This window comes from Odocoileus virginianus, chromosome 8 (genome assembly GCF_023699985.2).
Source record: "Odocoileus virginianus isolate 20LAN1187 ecotype Illinois chromosome 8, Ovbor_1.2, whole genome shotgun sequence".
Lineage (NCBI taxonomy): Eukaryota > Metazoa > Chordata > Mammalia > Artiodactyla > Cervidae > Odocoileus > Odocoileus virginianus.
Genome location: NC_069681.1, coordinates 6,426,677 through 6,436,385, shown reverse-complemented (window position 1 = coordinate 6,436,385; position 9,709 = coordinate 6,426,677). Strand labels below are relative to the sequence as shown.

The 9,709-nt window shown below is 37.2% G+C and overlaps 1 pseudogene; it reads left to right on the top strand.

Annotated features, from left to right (window-relative positions):
- The first annotated feature begins 3,288 nt into the window (after positions 1-3,288).
- Positions 3,289-7,808, top strand: LOC110147149 (T-complex protein 1 subunit alpha-like; annotated as a pseudogene).
- Positions 7,809-9,709: the final 1,901 nt, after the last annotated feature.

Sequence of the window (9,709 nt, the reverse complement as noted above, 5' to 3'; positions counted from 1 at the left end):
GAATAGCCTCATTTTTGAAAAACAAACAAACAAAAAAAAAAAACAACTTGAGTTCATATAATGAAGGTTATTCTAAAATAATTGTAATGTTCTTACATTTTCCAATTTTATCTTCAAAATTTTCTTAATAATAAAGATGACTTTAATTGGCATAGTGTTATAGAAATTCACATTGTGATTTTATATGGGTGTTCTAATGGAAAACTTCAAATATGTCAGAAAGATAATTTCTATTATAAACATGTAAAAAATATAATCTATCTTAATAAAACAAGCACATTTGGGTATGATAGTAAATGCCTAAACCTGATCTACTGCACTGTTTTCTTAAATCCCTGGATATGAAGAAATATGTATGCTATGTGATTGCTGTTGTTGTTCAGTCATGTCTGTATGCAACCCTATAAACTACAGCAAGCCACGCTTCTGTCCTTCACTATCTCCTGGAGTTTGGTCAAAGTCATGTCCACTGATTCAGTGATGCTATCTAACCATCTCATGCTCTGTGCCTCCTTTTCCACCTGCCTTCAATTTCTCCAGCATCAGCGTCTTTTCTAATGAATTGGCTTTGAGCATCAGGTGACTGAATTATTGGAACTTCAGCTTCAGTATCAGTCCTTCCAATGAATATTCACAGTTGATTTCTTCAGGATTTACTGTTTGATCCCCTTGCTATCCAAGGATCCCTCAAAAGTCTTCTCTAGCACCCAGAGTTTGAAAGCATCCATTCTTTGGTGCCCAACCACTCTTTATCATTCAACTCTCACATCTGTACATGATTACTAGAAAGCATGGGCTTTTGTTGGCAAAGTGATGCCTCTGCCTTTTAAAACACTGTCTAGGTTTGTTATAACTTTCCTTCCAAGGCAAAAATCTTCAAACTTTATGGCTATAGTTACTGTCCACAGTGAGTTCAAGAAAATAAATTCTGTCACTATTTCCAGGTTTTCCCTTGTATTTGCCATAAAGTGATGGGACTAGGTGCCATGATCTTAGTTTTTTGAATGTTGAATTTTAAGCCAACTTTTCACTCTCCTCTTTCACTGTAATCAAGAGGTTTGTTACATTCTGCCATTTTACATTCTGCCATTAGAGTGGTATCATTTGTTTATCTGAGGTTGTTGCTATTTCTCCTGTCGATCTTGATTCCAGTCTCTGATTAATCCAGCCCAGCATTTTGCATGATGTACCCTGCATAGAAGTTAAATAAGCAGGGTGACAATATACAACTTTTTTCATACCTTTCTCAATTCTGAACTGGTCAGGTGTACCATGTAAGGTTCTAACTGTTGCTTCTTGACCTACAAATAATTGGTCACTCAGGAGACAGGTAAGGTGGTCTGATATTCCCATTTCTTTAAGAATTTTCCATAGGTTGTTGTGATCCACACAGTCAAAGGCTTTCATGTAGTCAATGAAGCAGAAATAGATGCTATTTCTGGAATTCCCTTGTTTTCTCTATGGTCCAACAATTGTTGGCAATTTTATGCTATGTGATAACTATTTATAACAATAAACTGCATTTGAATAATATTTAGTTAATAAAAGTATAGACATAAACATAGAATAATTAACATTAGAATGGTAATTCTAAATACATTAACAGTAAAAATAACAGTACAAATACTTAGTCTGCATTTTTTATGTATCAATACTTTGCTATTCATGTTACATTTTTGTTCCTTACAGAAACCCTCCACATAAGGTAAGAATATATCCATTTACAGAGAAGAAACATCAGTTCAGGCAATTACTTAGCCTTTTAAAGGTTACAAAACACTCCCATTAATTAGATAGTACAAATAATACCACATCAAAGACCACAAGGGAGCCTTATGCCTTCTGACTAGGTGAGCTTCAGCTAGGTTTGAGTGAACATTGGAAAATGATCTATAACCCTTTAACTTGGGAGAGGGATCCACCTCATGAAAGGTGATTGGCTTCATTCCAGATCTCTGACACTTTTTTCCTCATTAAAGTTCTGCCATCCAGTTTTCTAAACTTATCCAGTAAAGAAGTTATTTTAAATGAAACAGAATAAATTAGAAGCCAATCTTAGGCCTGTCTCTCTCTCAGGCAAAAGATAAAGTTGTATGTGTATGTGTGTGTGTGTGTGTGTGCGTGCGTGTGTGTAGAACTGATATAGAATTTATGAGATAACATACATCAACATAATAAAGGCCATGTATGAGAAACCTACAACTAATATACTCAGTGGTGGAAAATGGAAAGAATTTTCCTTAAAAATAGAAATAACACTATAACACCCTCACCACTCTAATTTAACTAGAAGTACTAGAAGATCTAACAAGAATAACTAGGCAAAACAAAGAAATAAAATTTATTCAATCAGGAAAGAAGAAATAAAATTGCTATTTTTTACAAATGACCTTATCCTGTATGATTAGGGACATTAAAATGGACGTGGTCTTGTTCGATCTTCAGAAGCAGGAGAGCAGCTTCTGACCAGCCTCCACTTCTGGCCTACCTCAACTTCTGACATTACCTGGAACCTGCCTGGACTACATGTCTGCCTGTAAGCACATCAGTTGCAACCATCAAGTCAATAGGAACCTTAGATCAGAGAGGGAGTGGGTCTTGGAATTTCCTGACCTTGGGAGACCTGGCCAGCACCCCTTGAGGTCTGGAAAATCTTGTGACTCACAAGGTAAAACAAACAGCATTGCAGAAGTTAATGGAAAACCATAGCTGTGTTTTTACATACAAACTGATGATGATATCAGTTTACAGCCTGGTGTTATAAATGGAAGACCCCAGAACTGCAGTTTGAAATATCACCCATGGAGGGAGACCATTTCCCAGCTGGGACCATTTTCCAACTAGGACTCTGGATTGCCATCATTCCAGATCTCTTAGCACTGTTCAAGACTGGATGTAGATCATCGTCCCAATTTGATGATGTGTATGAGTTGTTACTTCTCTCTGTTGTTTCTATTTCATTTCTTTTAATGACTGCATATTGAAATTAAGTCAAATAATCCTCTATTAAAAATTAAAATTGTTTATTTGTGTGTAATGAGAGATTTCTTTTGTTGATTCATCCTTTGAACCCAAAATGTTTCTGCAAAACATATATATTTAGAAAATCCTAACTCAATCAACTTGAACTAATCAATGAATTCAGTAAAGTTACAAGATATAAAATTAACATATAGAAATCAGTCAACCATCCTGGAGCAGGCAGTGCTGTGGCCACCACCGGGACCAAGACAGAGAGGCTGATTGCCCGTGATGTGAATGAAACTCGACCTGAGCCCTGCCATGAGGATGGAGGGGCTTTTGCCCATTTTCCAGGAACACAGCTTTGAGGAGATGATCTACTCCCAGAAAGTCATGGCTTCAGCTTTGATTGCAAATACTGTGAAAGGTTCTCTTGGACCAATTGACTTGGACAAAATGTTAGTGGATGCTATTGGAGATGAAACCATTATTAATGATGGTGCAACCATCTTGAAGCTACTGGAGATAGAGCATCCTACAGCCAAAGTTTCTTCAAGACAAAGAAGTGGGAGAAGGGATCACCTCCATGGTTATTATTGCAGCTGAACTTCTAAAAAATGCAGATGAACTGGTCAAACAGAAAACTCATCCCACATCAGTTATTAGTGGCTATCAAATTTCTTGCAAGGAAGCAGTGCATTATATCAGTGAAAATCTGATTATTAACACAGATGAGCTTAGAAGGAATTGCCTGATTAATACTGCCAAAATTATCAGAATAAATGGTGATTTCTTAGCAAATATGGTAGTAGATGCTTTGCTCTCTATTAAATACACAGATGTCAGAGTTCAGCCTCTCTCTCCAGTCAATGCCATTAATATTCTGAAAACCCATAAGAGGAGTCAGATGGAGAGTATGCTCATCATGCTCAACCATGTGGTAGGATCCCAGGGCATGCCCGTGAGAATAGTTAATGTAAAAATTACTTGACTTGACTTCAGCCTGCAGAAAACAAAAATGAAGCTTGGTGTACAAGTGGTTATTACAGACCATGTTTTTCCAGTGGTCATGTCTGGATGTAAGAGTCAGACAATAAAGAAAGTTGAGCACAGAAGAACTGATGCTTTTGAACTGTGGTGTTGGAGAAGACTCTTGAGAGTCCCTTAGACTGCAAGGAGATCCAACCAGCCCATCCTAAAGATCAGTCCTGGGTGTTCATTGGAAGGACTGATGTTGAAGCTGAAACTCCAATACTTTGGCCACCTTAATCAAAGAGCTGAATCATTGGAAAAGATCCTGATGCTTGGGTCATTTACTTTTCTGGAATTGAGCTACAGGAGTTGCTTGTATATTTTTTGAGATTAATCCTTTGTCTGTTGCTTCATTTGCTTTTATTTTCTCCCAATCTGAGGGCTGTCTTTTCATCTTGCTTATAGTTTCCTTTGTTGTGCAAAAGCTTTTAAGTTTAATTAGGTCCCATTTGTTTATTTTTGCTTTTATTTCCAATATTCTGGGAGGTGGGTCATAGAGGATTTATGCTGTGATTTATGTTGGAGAGTGCTTTGCCTATGTTCTCCTCTAGGAATTTTATAGTTTCTGGTCTTACATTTAAATCTTTAATCCATTTTGAGTTTGTTTTCGTGTATGGTGTTAGAAAGTGTTCTAGTTTCATTCTTTTGCAAGTGGTTGACCAGTTTTCCCAGCTCCACTTGTTAAAGAGATTATCTTTTTTCCATTGTATATTCTTGCCTCCTTTTTCAAAGATAAGGTGTCCATAGGTTCATGGATTTATCTTTGGGCTTTCTATTCTGTTCCATTCATCTATATTTCTGTCTTTGTGCCAGTACCATACTGTCTTGATGACTGTGGCTTTGTAGTATAGTCTGAAGTCAGGCAGGTTGATTCCTCCAGTTCCATTCTTCTTTCTCAAGATTACTTTGACTATTTGAGGTTTTTTGTATTTCCATACAAATTATGAAATTATTTGTTCTAGTTCTGTGAAAAATACCATTGGTAGCTTGATAGGGATTGTGTTGAATCTACAGATTGCTTTGGGTAGTATAGCCATTTTGACAATATTGATTCTTCCAATCCATGAACACAGTATACTTCTCCATCTGGTTGTGTCCTCTTTGATTTCTTTCATCAGTGTTTTATAGTTTTCTATGCACAGGTCTTTTGTTTCTTTAGGTAGATATACTCCTAAGTATTTTATTCTTTTTGTTGCAATGGTGAATGATAATGTTCCCTTAATTTCTCTTTCTGTTTTCTCATTGTTAGGGTATAGGAATGCAAGGGATTTCTGTGTGTTAATTTTATATCCTGCAACTTTACTACATTTGTTGATTAGCTCTAGTAATTTTCTGGTAGAGTCTTTAGGGTTTTCTATGTAGCGGATCATGTCATCTGCAAACAGCGAGAGTTTCACTTCTTCTTTTCCTATCTGAATTCCTTTTACTTCTATTTCTGCTCTGATTGCTGTGGCCAACACTTCCAAAACTATGTTGAATAGTAGTGGTGAGAGTGGGCATACTTGTCTTCTTCCTGATTTAAGGGGAAATGCTTTCAATTTTTCACCATTGAAGGTAATGCTTGCTGTGGGTTTGCCATATATAGCTTTTATTACGTTGAGGTATGTTCCTTCTATTCCTGCTTTCTGGAGAGTTTTAATCATAAAAGAATGTTGAATTTTGTCAAAGGCTTTTTCTGCATCTATTGACATAATAATATGGCTTTTTATCTCCAGAAAAATAAATGACCCAGTCAAAAAATGGGCCAAAGAACTAAACAGACATTTCTCCAAAGAAGACATCCAGATGGCTAACAAACACATGAAAAGATGCTCAACATCACTCATTATCAGAGAAATGCAAATCAAAACCACAATGGGGTACCATTACACACCAGTCAGGATGGCTGCTATCCAAAAGTCTACAAGCACTAAATGCTGGAGAGGGTGTGGAGAAAAGGGAACCCTCTTACACTGTTGGTGGGAATGCAAACTAGTACAGCCGCTATGGAAAACAGTGTGGAGATTTCTTAAAACACTGGAAATAGAACTGCCATATGACCCAGCAATCCCACTTCTTGGCATACACACTGAGGAAACCAGATCTGAAAGAGACACGTGCACCCCAATGTTCATTGCAGCACTGTTTATAATAGCCAGGACATGGAAGCAACCTAGATGCCCATCAGAAGATGAATGGATAAGGAAACTGCAGTACATATACACTATGGAATATTACTCAGCCATTAAAAAGAATTCATTTGAATCAGTTCTAATGAGATGGATGAAACTGGAGCCCATTATACAGAGTGAAGTAAGCCAGAAAGATAAAGACCAATACAGTATACTAATGCATATATACGGAATTTAGAAAGATGGTAACGATAACCCTATATGCAAAACAGAAAAAGAGACACAGATGTACAGAACAGAATTTTGGACTCAGTGGGAGAAGGCGAGGGTGGGATGTTTCGAGAGAACAACATCAAAACATGTATATTATCTGGGGTGAAACAGATCACCAGCCCAGGCTGGATGCATGAGACAAGTGCTCAGGGCTGGTGCACTGGGAAGACCCAGAGGAATCGGGTGGAGAGGGAGGCGGGAGGGGGGATCGGGATGGGGAATACATGTAAATCCATGGCTGATTCATGCCAATGTATGACAAAAACCACTACAATATTGTAAAGTAATTAGCCTCCAACTAATAAAAATAAATGGAAAAAAAGAAAAGACCCTGATGCTGGGAAAGATTGAGGGCAGGAGGAGCAGGGGATGCCAGAGGGTGAGATGGTTGGATGGCATCACCGACTTGATGGACATGGGTTTGGGTGGACTCCGGGAGCTGGTGATGGACAGGGAGGCCTGGCATGATGCGGTTCATGGGGTCACAAAGAATCAGACACGACTGAGTTACTGAACTGATCTTAACTGAGAAACTGGACCAGGTTATATAGACAGAATCAAATATCACCAAGGAGCAAATCCAGAAGATCATGGCAACTGGTGTCAATGTTATTCTAACCACTCGTGGAATTTGTGGTATGTGTCTAAAGTATTTTGTGGAGACTGGTGATATGGCAGTTGGAAGAATTTTTAAAAGAGACCTTAAATGCATTGCTAAAGCTTCCAGAGTAACTATTCTGTCAACCTGGCCAATTTGGAAGGTGAAGAAACTTTTGATGCTTCAATGGTGGGACAAGTAGAAGAGGTGGTAAAAGAGAGGATTTGTGATGATGAACTGATCTTGATTATAAACACTAAGGCTGTTGCCTCTGTATCAGTCATCTTACGTGGGGCAAATGATTCCACGTGTGATGAGATGGAGCTCTCCTTACACACAGCACTTTGTGTGGTGAAGAGAATTCTGGAGTCACAATCTGTGGTTTCAGGTGGGAGTGCTTGAAAGGCTTGAAAAGGCGGCCTTTTCAGTATGCCTCAAGAAGTAGGCAATCAGCATGGACACCTGGGAACAGCTAGCTACTGCAGAGTTTGCAAGATTTCTTCTTGCTATTCTTAATGTTCTGACAGTTAATGCTGCCCAAGACTCCCCAGATCTGGTTGCAAAATTATGAGTTTTTCATAGCAAGGCTCAAGTTAACCCAGAATGCACAAATCTAAAATGAATTGGTCAATGGTATATCCCGTGACAACGAACAAGATGTGGGGGGTGGGGTTGAATCAACCATAGTTAAAGCTAACAGTTTGAAATTTGCAACTGAAACTGCAATTATCCTTCTTTAAATTGATGATCTTATTAAATTATACCCAGAAAACAAAGATTATGAGCATGGAGGTTATGGAGATGCTGTTCACTCTGGAGCCTTTGATGACTGATTTGATTTATTTATAACAATGCTAGATGCAGATTTCTTGTACCTTAAGTATTACATATTAAAGTGCAATAGGCTGTCAACAACAACAACAAAAGCAAAGTTGCTTTTCTATGCACTAGCAACAAAGCATCTGAATAAAAAAATAATCTATTCACAGTAGATTTAAAAAAGTAAGATAGTTAGGAATAAATTTAATCAAGGAAATTAAAAAAACCCTGTACAATAAAAATTAAAACCTTTGATGAAAGAAACAGAAGAAAATAGGAAAATGCAAAGATATTGCATGTTTATGGATTGGAAGAATTATTACTGTTAAAATATCCATAATACACAAAACCATTTACAAGTTAAATGCAATCTCTATCAAAATTCAATGGAATTTTTCTTAGAAAAAGAAAAAAAATCCTAATATTTGTATTTGTATTTGTAAGGAACCACAAAAGACCCTGAATAGCCAAAACCATTTAGAAAAAAGTGAAACAAAGCCAGAGGCAACAAACACTACAAAGCTATAGTAATGTTTAGCAGTACGATATTGGTTTTAAAACAGTTACTTAGATCCTTGAAGCAGATCTGCCCAGAAATAAGCCTACACATACATGTTCAAGTAGCATTTGACAAGGAAATCAAAGAACATTCAATGAGAATAATCTCTTCTACAAATGGTACTGAGAATAAAAGATAAACATATGCAGAAAAAAATGAAATCGGATTCCTATCTTACAAAACTCATAGAAATTAGAAACTTAAACATAAGATTTGAGACCATAAAATTCCCAGAATTTTGCATTTTAAATTCCTAGAATTTCTTAGAAGGATTTTAGTTTCCACATATGGTAGAAGCTCCTTGATATTGGCCTGGGTAACGATTTTTTGGATGTAATACAAAACACACAGACAACACAAGGAAAACTAAGTAGGACTCTATGTAGATAGAAGTTTCTGCAGAGCGAAAGAAACAATAAAATGAAAAGGCAAGATATAGAATGCGTAAACTACTTATAAACCATGTTCTGATAGAAATAAATAATATCAACATATGTATACTCTCAGGTGTAAGATGGAGAGCTAGTGAGAAGGGAAGGAGGGAGCTGGGGAGACCAGTCTGGTGCTCTGTGCTGACCTGGAGGGATGGGGTAAGGAGGGAAGCTAGGGAAGGAGGGGATGTACATATAATTATGGCTGATTTACGTTCTTGTGCAGCAGAAATCAACATAACATTGCAAAAATTAAAATACATAAAAAAATAGAAAAAAGAATTCATACAACTTAATATAAAAATTAATTAAAAATGACTGAGGAAATGCATAGGCAATTTTTTTCAATGACATACAAAAGAACCACAAGTACAAGAATATATGCTAAACATCATTAATCATCAGGGAAACATAAATCAAAAGCACAGTGAAATATTACCTTACACCTATTAGGATGTCTGTCATGAGGAAAACTAGGGATAGAAAGTATTGATGTGGATATAGAGATAAGAGAAAGTGATTTTTCTTATTAAAATTTGAGAAGACTTCAGATAAATTGCCTTTTGAGAGCTCAAGAGCTAGCATGATGACATGTAAAACTAGGAAATTCTTCTCTCTGGGAATCTTGGGTAAAAAATTATGATAATATCTGTTCGCCTAGTCATATATTGATTGGATGGGAGATAACTGGGCAAATAGGATCTCTTTAGAACAACTGTCATAGAATTTGAGCTTTGGACACATTTTTGCTTAGTAGTATGGTTTCCCCTGGTGGCTTAGTGGTAAAGACTCTGCCTGCAACGCAAGAGCCTCAGGAGACATGGGTGCGACCCCTGGGCTGGGAAGATGCACTGAAGCTGGGCACTGGCAAACCACTCCAGTATTCTTTCCTGGAGAATCCCATGGACTGAGGAGTCTGCTGGGC